At 41.5% G+C, this 20908-nt stretch overlaps 1 protein-coding gene across 3 annotated transcripts in view; it reads right to left on the reverse strand.

Annotated features, from left to right (window-relative positions):
• The window catches only part of MTUS2 (microtubule associated scaffold protein 2), a 247886-nt gene extending 227756 nt beyond the window's left edge, over positions 1 to 20130 (reverse strand). Inside the window, exon 1 of one of the 3 annotated variants that reach the window (XM_039386853.1) lies at positions 19315 to 20130. The gene's annotated coding sequence lies outside the window, so the exon portion shown is untranslated. The remainder of the gene's footprint in view (positions 1 to 19314) is intronic. The other 2 variants (XM_027727135.2, XM_027727133.2) reach the window with 2 other exon arrangements.
• Positions 20131 to 20908: the final 778 nt, after the last annotated feature.

Genomic DNA, 20908 nt, shown 5'->3' on the forward strand with positions numbered 1-20908 from the left:
TTCCTTGTGGTTTATACACCCAGAGACTGCAGTCAGCATTTGGCTATAGCCTTACTAGAATGCTTCAACTTTACACTAAATATTTGGAAAGAGCAAAAGCAGCATCACACAGAAGTTGTTTCTGCAGCCAGGTGGATTGCTTCAGGCTAACTGGCCTCATTAAAAGTAAGCAATGCCTCTTCCTCCAGCTAGGGCTTCCTAAAGGATAAATTCTGCTGGAGCCAGTATTGGGTATCCCATACAGACCTGTGTGATATGAAACGCTCTGAAAATACGTCTGCAGAATTTAACTTCCTCTTGTTTTTAGCAGTACAATTGTTGACATTGGTGCAAAAAGCAGGCACTGCTTAAAGCATTCAGCAGTGTCAGCAGCCACCTGCATTGGGGTGCTTCTCCGTAGCAAATCCCCCTCATCTGACCCAGAATGGCAGCACACACACCTTGTGAAAGGAAGATACAAAGCTGATGTGATCTTCATTACTTTAGCCTCTGCTCCTGGAGCAAGGTGGGAGTAGGGGTTGCCCTTGCTTGTGCCAGCAGAGTTTAGTCTGCAAAAGTCTGAGGACTGTGGTGTGGGGCAGTCTCTTGGCCCAGGCCCATGACATGCACACCAGCTCTGGGGACAGGGCAGAGGTGACAAGGCTGATGGTCAGGAAAAGACATGCTGTCCATGCTCCATCCCCACCAGCATCCATCCTGCTCTTCACCACAGTCCTCAGACTTTTGCAGACGAAACTCTGCCGGCACAGGCAAGGGCACCCCTAATCCACACAACCAATTAATTTTGATTAACCTCCTCCAGCAACCAGTGTGCGCTACACCTTCCCAGCAAAAAATCAGTCTGGTTTGAGCCCTGCTGCTACATGTCTTTTTCAGATTTATTTCTGATAACACTGCCAGCCCTCAACTCCCCATGCAGACCTCCTCTCAGTCCCTGTTCCCAAAAAAGCAGCAACTGCATTCAGGGTCTGCACTCAGGCCAGCAGTCTTTGCTCTCTCTGGGAAGGTGCAGCAGCTCCACCTGCTCCTTCCTCCTTAAAACCAACCTGTAGCACTCAGCTTCTCATCATGCTGCTCGATAAGTGAGGGCACCACTCCATGTGCATCCCAAGGGCAGTCCTCAGGGACATCATAGCTTCTTGCACAGTGCTTACTTGCATGAGTGGCATCTCTGCTTGCCCTGGGCACTCTCCTCCAACCCAATTGTGCCTTCCCAGAGAAAAAAAGCCAAAACGTGAGGCAACTGCAAAGTAACAGAATGAATGCAGGGCAGTAAGGTAATGGGGGGAGTAAAACTCTATCTTTAACCTTATTCTTGGCATGTATTTGGCTTTGAGTGCTCCACTATGCAACTTTAATAGAGTTTCCCTGCAGCAGGGTTACATGGATTTGTTCAAGTGCCTGCAGTGTCAGCAGGCTTGAGCACGCCTGCTTGGAGACTTTTCCACAAAAAGTACCCAGGGCTCTGACATCTCCACTGAGACGACAAGGCACCAATCTTCAAAGGTTCTTCTGAACTCCCTCTATGGAGCTAAGTTTATTTACTTTGAGGACATTGATCCCCTCCAGCCAACAGGGTACACATGGGCTTGAGCTGCTGCAAGAAAAAGGTTGGTTTGCCATGACCTTGCATTCCCTGAAATGCTTGGAAAGTTTTCTGAGACAGCTTGAAGCAGTGCACTGGATCAGCTGGCTAATTATAAAACCTGCCTGACTTTTCGTGCATACCTGATTCACGTGGAGATTGACAGCAGGGCTCATGGGATTTGTGCTGTGTACAAACATCAGCTGATTTTCAAATTATCATGAACAAAAAATCCCCAAAATCTGCAGCACACAAAACGCCCTGCTGTGCGAGCCTGCTCAGGCCATCAGGTTTAAAGTTTCGTAATTTCCACCTTCCCAGGGAAGCATTTGAAAGTTACTTTAGATGCAAACATTTCCACTTTGCTCTCCCTCAAAAATGTTGTTAAGTGGATCTGTAAAACTTCTAAAATAAGGTTTTCATCTTTGGACATAGGCCATGTTTGGGATTTCTTATCCAGAAAGGCAGATGTTTCACTAAGTTCTGGCCATCTGAATCCAGGAAACTGTGTAACAAAAACTATTTTGCAATCTTACCTATTGTTGTTGCCTCCTATATCCTTTATAATAGACATATTTATAATACAAGGGAATGTAAAATATATTAACCTAGATAGTAGTCAGTCAGTCAAAAAAGAACCACCACAGATCCACAGCAGATTTTAGCTTCTGCCTTTTCCAGAGAATAATAGCTGGCTGACTGGCTCTGCAAGTACTGGATTACACACACGCACACAGAACACACAGACACCTGTGCAAAATTAGTAGTTGGATTCTCTAAGAAAATTTGGGCATGTCCCCAGGCTAATTTTTCCCTCTATCTACTTGCAAAGGCAGTACTAAGTGGAATATGTGATATTGGAAATTATTACATTCTGAATCACCAATATAAATGCATTTGAATCTTACTACGACCTCTACATATCCCCAAACCCAAGGCCAATTTCACTGAATGTGCAGCTAGCTCATTCCCCTGCAAAGATGCTTCCCAGATAAATTTGCAGGTCCTTTAATATGAGCATCATTTCATGATTTCCTGGTTGCCATCAAGTTCAGACTCACTACATCATTTCCATTACTGCCCAGTCAAACAGCAGGTAGTGTTTGCAAATTTTGGTAATGACAGTGCAACACCCTATATGAAGAAGAGTTAAATATAATATGCCATAATTCATCCAAACCCAACAAATAATACTACATAAACTTACATGTCACCTAAGTGCAAAGTACTTAAAAAATATTCTTATTAAGGAACACAGTGTGGTGGTTCAGAAGCAGCAATCAGTGGTGGGATATTTACTAGCTCAAGTAGGTGGGAGACTGATAAATAAGAGGGCAGCTATGAGCCTGGCTGAGGAGCCTGCAATAGCTGCTCCTCTGAGATGGAGCAGCTGTCTTGGAAAGGGAAGAGAAACATCTGAGATGGAGATGGAAGCATGCCCTTTGTGGCCTGGGCTCACAGCCCCTGGAGGCAGCAGAGTTGAAGCAGGGAGAATGGGTATTTGATCAGTTTTGACTAATGGTGATACAGAATCTGAACTCTTATGGAATGGTAGCAGCCACTCAGAAAACCAGGATGGATGTACAGGCACCTGTGCCCACATCACGTGTGCAGCCACTCTTGAGACCTGGGGTGGCAGTCGCTTTCTAGAAACTGAGGCCACGTAAGACCAGCTGTGAGCATTCGAGGTGCTCTGAATAACAAAGTAGTAGAGGACATGCCTGGGCAAACCAAGACACATGGAGTACTTGATTAAATCTAGTCTTTAGATCTCTTTGCTTCTTTATAACGTACAGAGAGAGCTGAACGAGCAGGCTGCCACATTTTCTTTAAATTCAGTCCTTGTCTGCAGTATTTATTTGAAAGACCCTCTTGATGAGTGGGGAACAAGGAGAATGAGGGCAACCATAACAGTGACCTCTGCTTGAGGGAAAGAAATTATTTTCATCAAATAGGTTAAAACTGTTTTTCAGCAATGTTAACATCTATTTTGTATGGATACCATATAAATAGCTGGAAGAAAAGATATGCTTATTAAGGATCAAAATTTTCCAAGCTTTTGATTAAAGGAAATAAAAAACACTAGCTAGTCACATCTAAGTCCCCTGAAGGATTCCAAAGAGAGGAGAAAAGACAGGACATTTCCAATATTTTTTGGATAAAGAAACTGAGCACAAGAAAACTAAAAATCTTTCAAGCGATCTTGAATACTCACAATCAAACAAAAGCAAGTACAAGTAAAGCTTGAAGGATTTCAATGTATGCACATTACATTTTCTACTTTCCTTCTAGAGTTGCCTTAAAGTGTTTATTTTCTATGCAGAGATCAGAAATACAAATAAAAGAAGAAATAAATGTGCCTCCATTCCTCCTCTCTGCTTTGCAAGGTCTCCTGAGACCTTCAGGGGAGGGGCACTGGACTCTGCACTTTGCACAGACCTCCACCTTCAGGACCCTTAGCACATTACCACCATAGCACATTAGCAGAACAGCCGCTGTCACTCCTTTGATTACTCAAGATGAGACATTTTACCCTTCTAGGATGTAAATTACCAGCTGTCAAGTGGGTGCAAGGTACGCAGCTCTATACTAAGAAGAACTATAAAAATGTTAATCAATTCTAATCAATACCAGGTCCTGTGTCTGAAATGAGCCGCTGGTGGCAAAATGCCCACAGCAGAGCTGAGGTTCTCAAGCAAACACTTAAGTACAAAGTGAAAACCAATGGCCCCAAAATATGCCTCACATTTAAAAGTAGGCTGGCAGGAGTGATGCTGAGGAGCTCTGGTATCAGGGGGTACCAACCTGGACCAGCTGACAAAGAGAATAGGTTTTGGTATCCAATACTATCCACACAATAACTTTCATTAAAAAGGATCCCATGTCAAGTTTTCCAACCTGTGCTATCCCTGTACTGCCTGGACACACAGCACATGTCCCAGGACAGCGTGTTCTCATGCTCATCACACTAATGAGCAAACCCACGGCAATCCATTTCAAACCCATGGAAAACCAACATATGCGGTACCCAGGTACTCTTGAAAAACACTAATGGTTGTTTCATTTCAAGAAGGGGAGAAGAAAGGCTGAGAAGAAAGGTTCATTTTTCAGTGGAGGAAATGCAATATGGCCTAAAACTAAATGCCAGAAATGCATAGCAAATGAGATACATACTAAAATAATAAGCTATTGCTAGCAGAGCAAGTCCAAGTATTATTCAGGGAAGGAACACACAGAAACCAGACACTCACAATACACTCCACACAGTACACTGATGGACAATAAACCTGTCTTAACCAATACAACAAATTGTATGTGTCTCCCTGCATCTTTCATGGACCACCAGCTGCCATCTGTATGTTTCCATATTCATCTATCATTATCTCATACTTATTATAATTGTCACAAGCTTCATGAGGCCACCCCTCACAGTGGTCCAAGTCTGTCTTCCACTTAAAAATCAATGGCAAAACTGGAATCCCAGTGGACTGAGTCTTTGTTATTTCTAATTCTGGGGACCAAGACCTTTTATTTTCCACATAGGTTAAGCAGCAAATGACGTTGATACTAAAATGTTCAGAGAAAAACATTTTACCTGCAGTGTTTTGGGAGAATAATATATTTTTAATAGTACCAAAATACTGCTTGATTTTGCCTTTTATTTTTATTTTTGGTATAATAATTACCTTATTTTATAAAAATAAATTTATAAATTATAAATAAACCCATATTTTTTTTATTTTGAACATGCAGGGCTGTCCTGCTCCAGTTTCAAAATGTTTTTGAATGTTCCATAAAATGAAAAATTCATCCAAACTTAACAGTTTTGAGTTTGGTCCATCAGCATTTTCTGAGAAAAAAAAGATGAAAAAAACCCCCAAACCCTATGCCAAAAATATTTTGATCAGCTCTTGAAAACATTTACTTTTAAAGAGTCCCAGCTGGGCTGGCAGGAGATATGAAATGTTAAATGCTTTTAAAAGGAAATAAACTTAACTATTTTTTTATGCATTCATATCAAAAGATCCTCACTTGTTTGCCTTTCCTACCTCAAAACCAAAGATATATAGATAGACAAGTTGGAATTACTTACAAGTTGACGCTGAAATTCCAGTTCATGTCTATGTAATACAGTAGGATGCTCTAACATCACGAATCTCTAACAAGTCAGTATTAGTTCTGAAGTGTTACTAATTCTGAATTCCTGGTATTTTGGCACTTTAAATTAGGTTCTAGATGAGATTAGATGAGAGGTGGTTTTTCTTCATTGTTTGCTTATTCTTGTGCATTTATGAAAGCAATTTTCTAGTTCTCTAAAAGATCCCAAGTAAAGTACTGTAGAAATTGAATACACAAAATGTTACAACAAATAACAGAGAGACACAATGTTATATTTCCTGATAAATAGCTCTCTTATTAGTTGTGCATCCCAAACAGGAATTAATGCAAATCCATTTTCTTCTCTAAGATAGAATTTCATTTACTCCAGTGCCCTGAACCATAGAAATGATCATCGATATTTTACCCTGACACCCAGACATCCATTATAGGATCCCATTCAGACACTCTTCTTCCAAGCAAGGAGCTGAGTTCTCTGAATCAATCAGTCTCTGTTTACTTATGTCTTTCCCCATCTATAATAGCAGTGATTTAGTAAATCCCTCCGAAAATTAAATCTCAATATTAAATGCAGAACTTCAACATGTGAGCTGGCAGAATTCATCAGTGACATACGGATATTCCCCAGCTACAGGAAACAGGAATTTATTCATCTCAGGTTTAGTGCTGGAAGTGTTTCCCCAGCACACAGACTGCTTAACTCTGCTGAAGTATATGGTGTGCACCTTACATCTCAATAATAAAACATACTCCTACAAACTAAAGAGTTTCAGTTCCTGGTTCTGGCTGGAACTACACACCTTACACAACTCAGTGAGGACAGTCATTTTCTGAATGAAATGTTTGCAGCTGACTGCAGCAAAAAACTCAAGACATGCTCATTTGAAAACAACTGTTCCACCCTGCAGCTTGAGTATAAAACACATTGAGACTGGATGTGGCACTTAATGTCATGATCTAGTAACCACAGTGGTAGTGGATCAAGGGTTGGACTTGATGATCTCGGAGGTCCTTTCCAACTCGGCTAATTCTATGATTCTATGAACTAAGAAGAAGGGCTCTAACACAGACATCAAACTACTTTTGTTGCCCTTATCCCAGGGCAAAGGTAGGTATAGCCCAAAATAAGGACTCAGCACTCTGCTTACCTGACGTAGGAGCTGAGGACTCAGTTGACTTCTTGTAACAAGTGCAGCTCACTAATTCTGACTGAACACAAAGGAGATGGGCAAGACTAATTTGGCGGGGGGGGCTGGGGGGGGAGGGAATGAAAGGATCCTCAATGAGCAACAACGATTGCTGAATGATATGTTAGTGTTTTTCTTAAAGGACTTTGCTCCAGGAGACATGAGACTGAATAAGAATGAAAGCGTTCACTTAAAAGAAATAGATTTCTATCTGCCATGTCGGCAGAGAAAAGCTCCCCAGAGCTCTGAAACCCTCATGTCTCAGCATGTCACCATCCTAAAAAAAATTGCTAATATCACAGCCTAGCTTAAAAATTATAATTTACTAATTTTTAATCCCACACTTTGGCTCAGGGTTGGGTTCTTTAACTGCTCTCCATTTGGGTATACGTGAATCATATTTTTGATTTCTTCACCGTGAGGACTAGACTTTTGGTTTCTGTTGTCAGTGAAAGTTGTGATCTTGGTAGCTATATGTGGTTGCAGAAGAGACCACAAACTTTGCAGGACTTGCAGAAAAACCACATCTGCTCAAGTTACTACTGCCCTGGTGGAAAAAGGTGAAGGGCTGTAGCCATTCACGGACACAAGTAAACTCTTGGCTGGCTTTTCTCATTTACTTATTTTAAGAAAGAGGATTAGGTGGAAATTTGTGACGATCAGAAAATTTTGGACTATTGCTTTAGCTCAACCAACATCTATCCAAAATCTGAAAGCAAATGCTAAAATCTCACTACACCTAGAGCCAGGTTTCCCTTTTGTTAGAATTTGTGTCATTCTGTTCAAATACACACATGGCACCTTGACTTGACATTACCCAGTCACGATCCCCAACTTCATACTAAAATAATTCATCAGTAATGCTTCAGAAGGTCAAATAGCAAGCCACCCCAATTATCTTTAATAAAAACTTTGTGGTTTGTTTTAGAAAAAAAGTTCAAGTTTTCCACTCTGGCAAAAGAATCTGAAATATTTCAAGACACTAACAAGCTCCCTGTAATTCTGTGGAGAAAGAGGAGACATTTTTAGAGCAGTTCACTTGGTTTAGAAACACATGGTAAGACCTGGAATAGCAGGTACAGATACCCAAATGCTGTCTAAGTGGAATTAGCACAAGTGTTCAAGAGGACTGTGATCCAAGAAGTCCAGGCAATGAAGGAGTGGGCAACAGCCCACCACGCAACACTTGGGTTTCTGCTAAACATTTTCTTGACTGCTCATAATCTTGTCCTCTTGAGCATTGAGAAACTGTTCATGTACATATCTGTCTCCCACAGTAAAGACACAAGCCTGGCAGCTCTGTAAGTCTTTTAAGGCCTTACTTAGGTCCTAAGGGCTTGATTTGCTAATTTTGTTCAGATCCTAATTTCCTAACCACGCTCAGGGCAGAGCTTTAGGATTTGCTATGGTTTTAGGGATCTCTGGCGTGAGCAATCGCATCCCTTGATTCAAACCCTGAGGTTAAACTTCTGTTTTTCAAATTAAGAATCTCTTAATTATAGCAGCTCTAAAAACCTTAGACCTTCTATGGAAATGCATGTGGACCTTAATCTTTTCACAGGATCTGCTCTGCAGTCAGTGTACCACAAAGCACACAGAGGAAAGGAGCCATGCATGCAGCACCCCCTAAAAGAATCATTGTGGAGCTCATCCATCCCACCCAGGTCACTGCCAAAGATCTCCTTGTTCCTCCTGGCTTCCTTGTGCGGTGAAACTTGTCAAGAGCCCACCAAAAAGTCAAACCTACACCCCATGCCTCAAGGCCACCAAGACCACTAGGACTCTCCACAGGCACAGGACCTAATCCTGCCCTGGCTGGAAATAAGAACAACCAGCTGCACACCCTGGAAAGCAAACTCTGCAGCCAGTTTTTGCCAGTGCTGCTTCCATTTGCTGACTCCCCTACTCTGAAACAGGAATTCCCTACAGAGGAAAGCACTGGAGCAGCCTGGACAGGTCCGAGCACTGTGGCAGCCTCTTCTTTTAATGGTAGCAAAGGGTACAGTCCGCATAACATGCAACTTTTCCTTCTGCTTTATCATAAGAGAAGTTTTGTTGTGTTAATATATTTTATCCACCTTTCTTCAGTACGAACAGACACAAAAAAACCATGATTGGATAGTTCTAATTCCTCCATTTACATTTCTTTATTAATGTTCTACTCTGTGTACAGTAAACTGCTGCTGAAAATCCTCCTGGCAAACAACACAGGATCAAATTGAAGAGCAGAATTCTGCATTACTTATTACTAAAAAATGAATGGTGAGGCTAAACAACAACTCAGGAAATTATGCAAGTAGTAAGTATACATTCAAAACTACCCCCTATAAGCAATCCCCAGAACACTCCATAAAACAGGTTTTAAATGGAATATAATAACTGCTGTGCTATCCAACTGTCTTGATATAAGCTCATCAAAAAAGTAAGATAAACCTTACCATTCTTTTCAATCCAACACATACAAAATAAATCTTATATAGCAATAATTTGAAACAATATACCAAAAAAATCCCCAGAACAAAACAAAAACCCAACAAGAACAACAAAAAACCCACAAACACAAAAATTTAAATACATCATAGAAGGTCTGAGATGTTTTCTACTGTCTACAGCCAATTGCCAAAAATTCTTAGCACTGAACTCCTCATCAGTAAAGAATACACACAAGAATCAAACGCAGCCTGCCCTTTGTTCACACCACACAGACACAGCACTCCTCTCTGGGATGTGATGCTTACCAGTTTCTAAGCAGGACTACACACGTCCTTCAACAGTGTCCTCATAAAATAGACTTTCTTTTGCAGCTGTGTAAACTACAAATGACAACCGAGTAGAGTTTACTTCAAGCAGCAATAGTAGTAAGAGGCTGTGAGTGCAGCCAGTAGCAACCAGCACCGATCCCACTCAGCTCAGCTGTTTAACAGAACCAAAATGCAGAGTGCATATGTGTCCTGTGCAGACAGAAGACGTTTCCCTGGTAATTAGCACTGGAGCCTTCTACCTGGGGAGGCACTAAACTGCACTCATCATGAAAAATTAAACATCACCGATTGAAACAGAAGCATTTGTTCTCAGTGTCACGCTTTGGTACCATAACAGGAGATGAGAGATTCAGTATCAAATAGTGATTGCAGGAGACAGTGAAGGTAAACTAGTCAGAAATCCCAGCTTAGCATGCTTAGTATTACATCGGTGACAAGCCAAGGATTTTGTTCTCAGATCTGTTTGTTAGAAGCAGTTTTGTGCATTCAGCAAAGGAATCAGAAGGGAATAGCAATTACAGCCGCAGCTGAGCTTTTTAGACCATCACACCAGTGCAGCCCATTTCCCAGCAGGATGCTCCTATTGGGAAAACCTGATATCTACTCGACATTATTTTTCTTCCCATGGCAGTTCAAGCAATAGAATGTTTCTAAGCAAAACTGTAATGATTCAATAGAGAAATGAAATGTTCCACCCATAGAGGGACAAAATGTTACCTCACCAGAGCCAGCAGCATTAGTGGATTTATTGCATGTTATCCCAGAGTGGTTATTTTTCCTCCCAGTTCTAATTTTTTTAGCACGTAGTGGTTCCTTGATACAAGAACAATTTGCATAACCAAGCAGAGACTCATTTTGAAGCACACTTACAACAGCATCCAAATGCCATGCTGTAAAGCTCAACAGAGTCAGGAAGGTTTCAGTCTTGCCATTAAACCTTAATACTTCCTGAGGGCTGTGTAGTCTTAATTTTATCCTGTGTTTTTGCCACAGCACTGTGTGTAGTGTCATTTCAGTACAAACCAGATTAAAAACTGCACAGATTTATCTGATCTGTTCCTCTATCAAAGTTTTTGAATTCCCTTTTCTCTGGAAACCCAGAAGAAGAAGATAAATAAAAAGTAAAATTTCAGTTTTCTTCCTCACAGCCGCTTGAAATACACTGTCTTTTTTTCTTTTTCCTTTGTTATTCTTTAATTTCCCTATAGAGATATGGTAGGACACCACTGCTTTACCTGTGCAGATGACTTTTTAACAAATCATTTTAAGAGAACACACTGTACCATATTTGCCCATCTCATAGTGGAAAGCAGGTTAACAATGCTGTTTTGCTATATCAGTCTGTAACTCCAAGTTCTGTAGAAGTACCAAACAAACATTTGATGAGGGTATTGCAGTACTCACTTAAAAAAAACTATACATGCATAATTGGGGATACAGCTTCTGGATTATCTTGGCTTTTATGTAGCTCTTTGTTTATGTTTGCAATCCACCCTATGGTCTGCATCCTTTCTTGTATAGACAGGTTCTGTGATGGTCTTCAATTATATGTTTTCCTTATGCTTCTTTTTCCTCTTTAGTTATGCAGTGTCAGAATTAATAAACAGCTTAGAAAACGAAAATGTCACAGCTTAGTGCAGAGTACATCAATTCATAAAGTAGGATGCAGGACAATTTAAAGGTACATTTCTCAGTGGCAAGAAAGCTGAGAATACAAAGCAATACCCAATTGACTGCAATGAGAGCCAGTTAGCTTAAAAGATTCTCATGATTTTACAAATTAAGACAAGCTATTTTTCATAAACAGTGACAGAAGCATCATTTAAGAGCTATGAAGGGCACAATATGCTCAAAGGGATTAAATTTACTTTAAAAAAGCAATTTGCAGATCTCACGAAAAATGTTATAACAGTTTGATCCAAACCTGCATGCAATCAAAACTACGAAAACCTGCTAATCTCCCCCCTTCATTCAACCTGTCCTATAATGAAATACCCTGGGGAACCAAACAGGCCAGAGGAAATAACTTTTAGATTTTTTAACTCTTTGAAGTACTTGCTCTGAGTATAAGCAAAATGAGGGATAGATGCTTTAGAGATCGAAGTGTAGTTCAGGTTTAGCTTTATCAACTGGATTTGAGGAAATCACTGAGATCTGATTGAAGAAAGATACTCTTACCAACTGGCTTCTACCACAGTTTTTTTCCACGTGCAAGAATGCAATAATAATGCTTACAAAAGTATCCAAGGGGTTCTGAAAAAAAACTAGCACAATCCAAAAACTCCTGATATGTCCTTTGTAGAAGCAGAGAGAAACAAAAAAAGGTAAAAACTGTCACTGTGGCTCCTCACAGCCTCTCCAGTCTTGATGCAGAGCTGTCCCTGTTTCCCTCTTATAGTCCTCAAAATCTCTTTTCACTGCAATTGCTTTCAGCCACCCAGCAGAGAAGCAGGATGGGGGACACTTTCAGAAGTGTCCCAATCTCAGCTTGGGGACATGGATCTGATGCAAGGGGCAAAGCCCAGACAGTGCAGGTCCAAAACTACATTTTCTTCCCAGGGACATCTGAAGCAACACACACTAACTATGCATATTAGAAAACCACTCCTTCTGAGGGATGGATGGCAAATTATGTATTATATTAACAAGAAGAACCACAGCTCAGCAAAACAAGTGTTTCTTAACAACTGTATTCCTCTCCAGCTGAATTCTGGTGGACCATGTCCAATGTACTCCTGCTACTAGAAATCTAAGTTTCCTTCTAGGAACAGGCCAGGCATTTTAGGCCCAACTGAAAAAAATATTATTTTCTCCTCTTAACTACTTGCTGTGTTTAAACTTACCCCTTGAAACATGCATCTTTTACCTTTTTTGCCATCCCCAAATACTCCCTCATTTTCAGTTGCTCACAGGCACAGTCAAGTGCTGTAGGCTTCATACAAACATACAACAAGAAATGGACACCATCTCAAAGAGTTTATAGCAGGATGAGATAAAAAGAAGTGTGGGGAAAATCCAAAGTCATGTGGAAGAAAGAGCAGCAAAAAGCTTCATCACAGGTCACTGGACAGATAAATAACAACGAGGGAAGCACTGATGGTCTCCTGATGCTCAGTTTAGTGCTCTGTTTACTAGAAGCTCCTCATTTTAAGTACTTCACCCTTCTACTATAAAAAAACCCTAAGTATCTTAGGTGGTTGAGTTGAGAGTAGGCTGTATGTTCACTAAGAAATCTAGAATTTTGAACACAATGATGCACTAAAATGTAATTCTCCAAGGCATCTATGAAAACCTATGCTCTTTGTGGCTGGGAAAGGATTTACAGAAAGACACACATTAGGTATGTGCAAAAGCATTTTCTAAGACAACAAAACATATATGATGTGATTCTTGGGGTGTCCTGTGCAGGGCCAGGAGTTGGACTCAATTATCCTGATGGCTCCCTTCCAACTCAGTATATTCTATGATTCTATGAAAACATATATCGTATTTTATCTGAGAAAACACAGAATCAAAGTTAAACTGGAAATTATTTTAACCCATCCTGACTCTGATCCTAATCAGTGGCAGATAAATTAAATACAGAAGTTTTAATCCCTGAAGGCATATAGATATTTGATTAGGTAAAGTGTATGGATTGGTAAAAATTAATTCTGACATCAAAACCTGTATTGATTGCTGTCGCTCTGCTTGCCCAGTTTAACTAATGTGGCCTAAGGTATCTGTGTTTCAGTGAGCGTGGCTCTGTGAAGGGGCTGTTCCCCTTTCCTTTTCTGTTGTTTCCTCCCCATTTAACAGGACTCCATGGTGGTACCCTTCTGCCTGCACATACTATGCCTGCCCACCCACTTTTCTTGTGCTTAATTCCATTTCTATCTTGAGCTCCAGCAGGAGCTAGGACTGAACACTGGGATGGGTGTTAGATACCAAACAAAGCAAGTTGCTGCAGGTGGAGGCACGCATGGCAGCTCACTGTGGTGACAGGCCAGACGCTGCCCTTCAATGAGACTTCAGTGCCAGCAGGGTTCCAGGAACACTTGTGCCAGGAGAAAAGCAAGGTTTTGGTTGCTCCTTTCCTGAGGTTCTTGAATAAACAGTGCTGTTTGCTAGTGTCATGCTCTGTCTAGCACAGTCAAGGAGTTAATTATCCAGTATTGAGACAGTGATTACAGGCTAACAACTTGAACCTCTTCTTCTTAGCAACACTGTTTACATATTTTCAGGTCATTTCCACAGATCTGTGCATTTACAATTGTCTTATTTGAGCCTTGCAGATAGAAATCTAGTACTTCTAGTTTACCAGCTATAAAATTCTCTCTGTTCTCGGCAGAGTTTGCAATGCCTCCCAGTCCAGTACTACCTTCAAATTCAATTGATTTTTGAATTCACAAACCAAACCGAATATGAACTCCTGTGGGAACCCAATGGACACTACATCCCAATTTAAAGTATGACCATCTGTCATTACCATTTATGCCACATTCGGTATGTCTGATATCACTTGGGCCCAAGAAAATCTGTTTGGTGTGGGAGGGAAGACTGGGACGCTATGGTAGAAGGTGTTCCTACCCATGGCAGGAGGGATGGGAAACAGATGATCTTTAAGGTTCCTTCCAGCACGAACCATTTTATGTTTCTATGAACTATATCTATATAAGGTCAAAACTAATAATGCCAGCTTTAAAAAATCACTTTTAGATTCTGTTATTCTCCTTTTTTGAACCACATGTACGTTTCTCATAAGTTCATTACCCTCAAGATAACTTATGATTTTTCTCTTAAGAGAGTTTAACAACTACTTTACTATGGTCTGGATTTATATTATCTAATGGAATATGTCAGAATAATTCTTTTAAATCATTGCAATATTGCCCTTCTCAAATGGAAGATAATTCCAAAATTCTCATGACTGCTAAACAAATTTGCAATGATTTAGTAAATGTGTAGATAATTCCCTATTTCATAGATCCTGTCCCTCAGACTTGCAGGGCACCTCCAGCTGTCTCTGACTCTCTCACCAGCGTAACTGTTCATTTAGCATTTCATTTATCAGCTATCCATGCACATTAGGTGATATCTTGTTGGATTTTTCTTCCACCATAGAAAGTATACATGAACAAGGAAAAGTAGGAGAGAGAAATATGCTACAATGAAAGGGCTGAAATGCAACATATTTTGAAGTCTTACTGCATTCTCTTCTGGGCTACTCAGAGTAAATGTGAATGACCTATATACTGTGCATACACACGAACTTATCAATTGGGTTAGAAAGGTTACATCTACAGTGGTTCAGCTCCAAAGCAGTTCAAATAGAGCCCTCACAAAAAAAATCTCAGCCTTGCCTATCCACATTAAACCAGAACAATTTCTCTTTATAAACCACTGCTGTTCCATAGTTCATGATTCTTTTCTCTCTTGGTATTTGCTTCAGTGCTGGACCCAATGCTTGTCATTCAAGTAAGGGGAGATCTTTGTAGATATGAAATGCAAATGTTTTTTACATTTTTTTTTTGGACCAGCATTTTCACTTCAATTTGTCTGCTTGGTTAATGAATGGTTTAACTCTACAATGATAGCGACCCTGAAAACAGTCTATAAAGTTTCATTCTGTCCATTAAGATTAGACTCATGTTTCTTCTACTGGCCTTCAGTGTTGCCCCAAAATAAAACAATTTGGTGTTGCTACTACATTTGCCATAAACGCATAAAACATCATGCAAAGACTAAGCATTCAACATCATAAAGCAGGATGCATAATTACACAGCAGCTGCTCAATGGCTCTGCAGATTTAACCCTGTGAGCAGAATTTGGCCTGATGATTTAGAATGGGATTCAAACAGATGCCCACACTTCTCAAATGGCTAAGACTTAGTTTAATGTTAAAGCAGAATGTGAGCTAGATCCGTATCACCATAACTCTGTAATTTATTTTGTCTAGGATGTGCAGCTATAAGAAATACTGCTCCAGTGTCAACTCCCTTTTATTTCAAACCGGCTTTTTTTGTTACCTCCACTCTTGAGGTCAAGCAGAGCTGTACAGAAACACCACCTGCATAGATCCCCAGACCAGAAGATGCTCTGGGAATCCAGATAATGAGGGATATATGTATACCTCAGCATATAAGGGTGTCAAAGCTTTTGGCACTGGCAAAAAATTCCTGTGAATAGCTTTTCTGAATTTAAATGCCTGCCTCCCCCTTGAATGCCAAACATGCATCTCTAGCTCTTCTACTGGTATCTTGCAGTGAGGCATAGCATTGCAAGAGGCCAGAACCATGAAAATGAGCAAAAATTAGCATCTATCTTCAAATAAGGCTTTTTAGCCCTTTGTATGATTAGCCCTAGCTCTCCTAAAGCTCTCTCACCAAAAGTAGTTTTTGAAAGTGCGACAGGGTTGTTTGAAAATCTCAGACACTACTAAGGGCGGGGAGACTGCTGCTGTAAGGGAGCTGAAAGCTTTATAAGGAAACCACAGGAGCACTGGGAGGAAAGCGCTTTAAATACATAGTCCTGTTTTCAGCTACCAGCATGAGCATCCTTGGGGAGAACAAGTAGTTTCCTTTGCAAGAGCTGTCCCAAACAGCCCATAACCTGCTCCAGCACTGACCCTCCCACAGGGAAGAGGGCACCTGCAGGATGTCTCCATCTGGCTCGCAAACATCTCCTGCACCAACAATGTAGAGGGGTCTGTTCCAACAGGCAGCTGGATTAGGTGACCTCCAGCACTCCCTCCCAGGCAATACTATGCCATGGATCCTAAAACAGCTGGAAATAATCTTGTTGTGTCAAACAATGTTGTCTTATTCAATACATGGTAAAAAAAGGGAGCTGGAGCCAAGCCTCCTTCAGTGTGTATAGATACACACATATACACATATATATATGTTCAACACTTGCACCACCACCCTGCTACCTCACTGAGTGGGGAGAATGGGAGAAGGAAGCACTAATCTCAACAGCAGAACCTGGGATCCATCAGATCCCAGGATGCCGACACCTGGGTAAGCTGGGTAGCACACTATTGCCAGATAATGACAACAACCTTTTTAATGTATTAAAAATTCATCCAGAAAGGTGATAAAGGAGATTTTTTTGGAGGAAAGATCAAAATAATAATAGTTTCAAAGCACTGTACTTATTTTAGACATTCTTACAGCATGTTTCCATAGGAACTAGAATGCAAAGAAGCACACTGCAGCAGTGTTCACAAATGTTGTGTGGTTTAGTGGCTTGTAAAGGATCAGTTAAGGCCACCATGACCACTCTGACAGTGCCGAGCACCTGCTGCCCCTGCTGTACAACAGGATCTTAGCTATGATGTTTTGCAAAATGTAGGAAAAGAACCATTTTTCCTGTATTTTTTCCTCTCATCCTCCAGACATGGATGATTTCACATCCTCACACAGCCACTTTACTGAGCACTGCCCATTCAGACCCACTTCATGTGGGGTGTGAGGACAGCAGTGTTTAACCCAGATATTTCACAAATCTGTGTGGGAGGGGTTGTTTGGTTGCTGGGGAGGTGGGGTGTCCTAAGGAGTAGCACATGGGCCTGGCTTTTGTATCCAGCTTTGGTACCCACCTGCTGAGTGACCTTGTGTAAGTCACGTCAGGTGAGATTTGCTCCATCTGTCAGCTGCCTGAAATGCATCTAGCCCAGCTCAGCAGGTAAGCGCTTCCCTGGCCAACAGGACAGCAGGACAGTGTCTATCCTGCCGAAGACACACCATGGACAGGTCTCTCGTTCCCAAAGCACCCACGCACAGTCACCCCTACACCCACCTAGTCACATCCATACACTAAGCCCTTTGCCCACACGTCAATGTGCCTCGCGGCAAGTGATTATTTTCTTCATTCAAAATTATCTGATACAAAGCAAGGTCTGTGTCACAGCACACCAGAGCAGGATTTAACTGCTTGAAGTGTGTATTGCATGTCTTGGAGCAAGGCGTGGGCATGAGGGTGGTTTTGGTAACCCTTCTACTTGGACAGCACTGGAGGACATTTACGATGCAGGGAACCGGACGTGGTGCAGCATCACCCTTCACTCCTCCTGTGTCAACCCCCTTAGTAAGCTGTCCTCAAAACTAAAATGGGCTCTTTCTCCGGCAGAAATAATTAGTTGTCTCCAAAAGACAAGTGTTTGAAGCAAAGAACTCAGCCTATCAAATCTGGGAGACACGGACCTGGGACTGAACAGGAGAATTAAGCTATTTAGCTGCTTAGACACCATGTACTCAAAGAGGACAAAGCTGCTCCAGAGTGTAATGAACTGTGCACCTCTCCCTTTGAAGCGGTGTGAGCCTGAACGACCAGTTTAACTTTAGATGGTGAAAATGAGACAAAATTACTCCCACCTCTTGTGCTGTCATTCCTGAAAGCATGCAGCAGTGCAGTGACAGCAATCTCATTTTTAAAGGACTTTCTCACCAACTTTTGACAAGGGCTGGGTACTAGTTGCTTGTACTTATAGATTGAGAAAAAAATAGAACTTTGTTACTTACGGATTTTAAAACCCCTTAATATACATATATATTGAAACCTGCCTGATTCACACAAGTAAAGGTGGATAATTTTCAAAAATCAGGGTAAAACACATTCTTTCTTGGACCTGCCAAGTTTAACTTCATATTCCAGTAAGAAACTAAACCAAAAAGCTGGCCAAACACCTCTATCTAGAAATATCATCCAGATCACAGGTAGTAGGGCAAAGCAATCTCAGCTCAAACACTCAATCACTTTTAATCACTTACAAATATCTTTATGCTATTGTGGAAGTGCTAAAAACTTTTTTTTTGAAGTTACATTTTGTAAATCAGGGGTTCCATATAGCACAGAGGTATTTTACAAACAGCATAAGAAACATATCAATCTATATATTTAGATTCTCCATATACTTCAGTGTTTCTTACTCATCAAAGCAACTTCTGCTGTACATTGTGCCATAAGAAGTCACATTTAATTACAGATTTGATAAAGAAATATAGATATAGGATGTCTGAAACATGTCGTATTTCAAATGTTACGATGACAGTCTCAGTCAGTGGAAGGACAGAAGAAAAGGGGAGCCCTGACAGCCTCACACTGAAATTCGGTATTAAAAACCTGATTATTTGAAAGAAGAACATTCTGATTATTTAATCTCTTTTCATACCTCTCCAATAAAGCCACTTTTGCTTTAAAACTGTATCCCATTATGTCTACACCTTTTATTTTGAGGATCAGAAGCAGTATGTTACAAATACACATATTATCTGTGCTCCAATGCCTCTACAGTCATACACTGAAGTGGTAGAAGACATGCTGTAATGCCAATTTTCCAATCCAAGTGAATTTACTGGCCCAAACCAGTGCTGCAACAGAGATGCAAAAGCAGGATATAAGTTTTGCGCACCTGCACGTATTTGCACAACTCCAGATGCAAACACTGAAATTCCCAGCTGGGAACAAAGTCACAAGCCACAGTCAGGTGTACTAAACACAGAGAGCAGTCTACTTCACAGCCCAAATTAAATAAAACAACACATATAGCATACAGACAGCATATAGTATATAGATATTAGAATTTCTGATACTGTTATTTTTACACTAGGTAACTCAGACTATAATAAAGAAGAGTACAGTGTTCTGCATTGGACAAGCCAGCTGCTGTGAACTCACCCAAGCACTCAGCTTTCTGTTCTGGATCCCCTTGCAGGCAAGTCAGATCCAGGTCTTCTCTCTCGCATCCAAATTTTGTCTGTTTTTACCCAAGACCACATCTCACTCCAGGAAACCATTGCTTTCAAAGGGAGCACCAATGTCCAGGGCAGTGAGTGAACCCGGCTAGGGCCAGGCTACAGGACCTCTCTAGGGGCTAAGAACAAGCAGGGATCTGCCAGGCTGGCCACCCACTCCTGAAAGCATTTCTCCAGCTTAGCTTTCCCACTGTAAATTCTTGATGCAGAGAAACAATTAAAAAAAAGCCATCCAGTCATTTATCCTCCAGGCTGGAGAGAAAGGAGGCTGCCACAGCAGTGCCTGTTTTGAATGCTTGGCAGGTACACAGGCGCAAGGGGGATGATGCTATAGATAAGCATAGACAGAAATAGCTAGAAGGATGAGCTGGCTCGGGGTAGCGGTGGTGAAAGGCAGCAATCTCCCTTCTCCCATGATTGCACCAAAACTAGCAGCTGACCCGCAGACTCACCAAAAGTGCTGGCAGCAGAGGGTCCCCCCAGGCTCTGAACTTCACACTGGAAATATCCCCCTCGCACAGATTCCCTTCCCCATCTTGGGTTCGTGCTTTGAGGGCTGCATCTTCTCAGCCTGCTTCTGACTCAGAGCACAAAACCTGCTTGCTGCCTCTCCGCGGTTTTGGTGCTGTTCCCAGAATCCTGCCAGGAAGCTGCAGCTCACAGATCCCCCTGCGCCAGCAGGAAAATCCAGTAACTATGGCTCAGAAAATACTGCCGATGCACCAACCTGAAGTATCTGGACAGCCACCTCATCTCTCCTTCATGAGCAGCCTCACACAGTTCTCCCTACTGCTCTTACCAACCCACAAAGAGACAAGCACAGAGGTGTCACCCGGCGCTTATGCAACTCAGCTGCAAAAATACAAAACAGTTAAATGTAAGAGTTTTACCCAGCTGCCACCATTTAATAACCCTTTGTTTCCCCCTTTCTCTCTGTATGGGAACAAAGTCTAATTTCTTCTAAAATTGGAGAACAGTCTCACCTGACTGTACCTGCACTGGGAAACCAGAAGGATTAAAAATCCTGCTTTTTAAAGCTGCTTGAGCAGAAAAGGATTAGCAAGTGCCTCCTCTACTCTGTGCAGTATCAATCCCCAGGAACCCAGATCTTTGGTTGTCGGTATAATGAAACAACCCTGAGAACCCCAAGGCTTGAAAAGGGTTGAGATGGGGAAGGACACTGAGCTCAGCTAGAGGTGACAGTCTGGGAAAGCAGATTCAATCTGAGAAAAAAGGTGCAAAAAATATATGAAGGGAAGTAAAGAGAGTCACGAGCATCACTGCTGTGGTTTCACTAGTGGGGAGCACAAGTGGTGAGGGCATAACATGGTGCACATCTGAGAGGAGACAGACCACAGAAGACCTGGACTCGGTCACAGACAAGTGAAATTATGTGATAAAGCAGAATTCATGAGCAGGGCAGACAGCCAGGCATGTGGGAGCACAACAGAAGGAGGGAACAGGCATGGGAAGAAAGATGTCATAAGAAAAGGGAGGAGAAGAATGATCTGAGACAC

Source organism: Pipra filicauda, unplaced genomic scaffold (assembly GCF_003945595.2).
Source record: "Pipra filicauda isolate LSUMZ 115617 unplaced genomic scaffold, ASM394559v2 scaffold50_size3627746_pilon, whole genome shotgun sequence".
NCBI lineage: Eukaryota > Metazoa > Chordata > Aves > Passeriformes > Pipridae > Pipra > Pipra filicauda.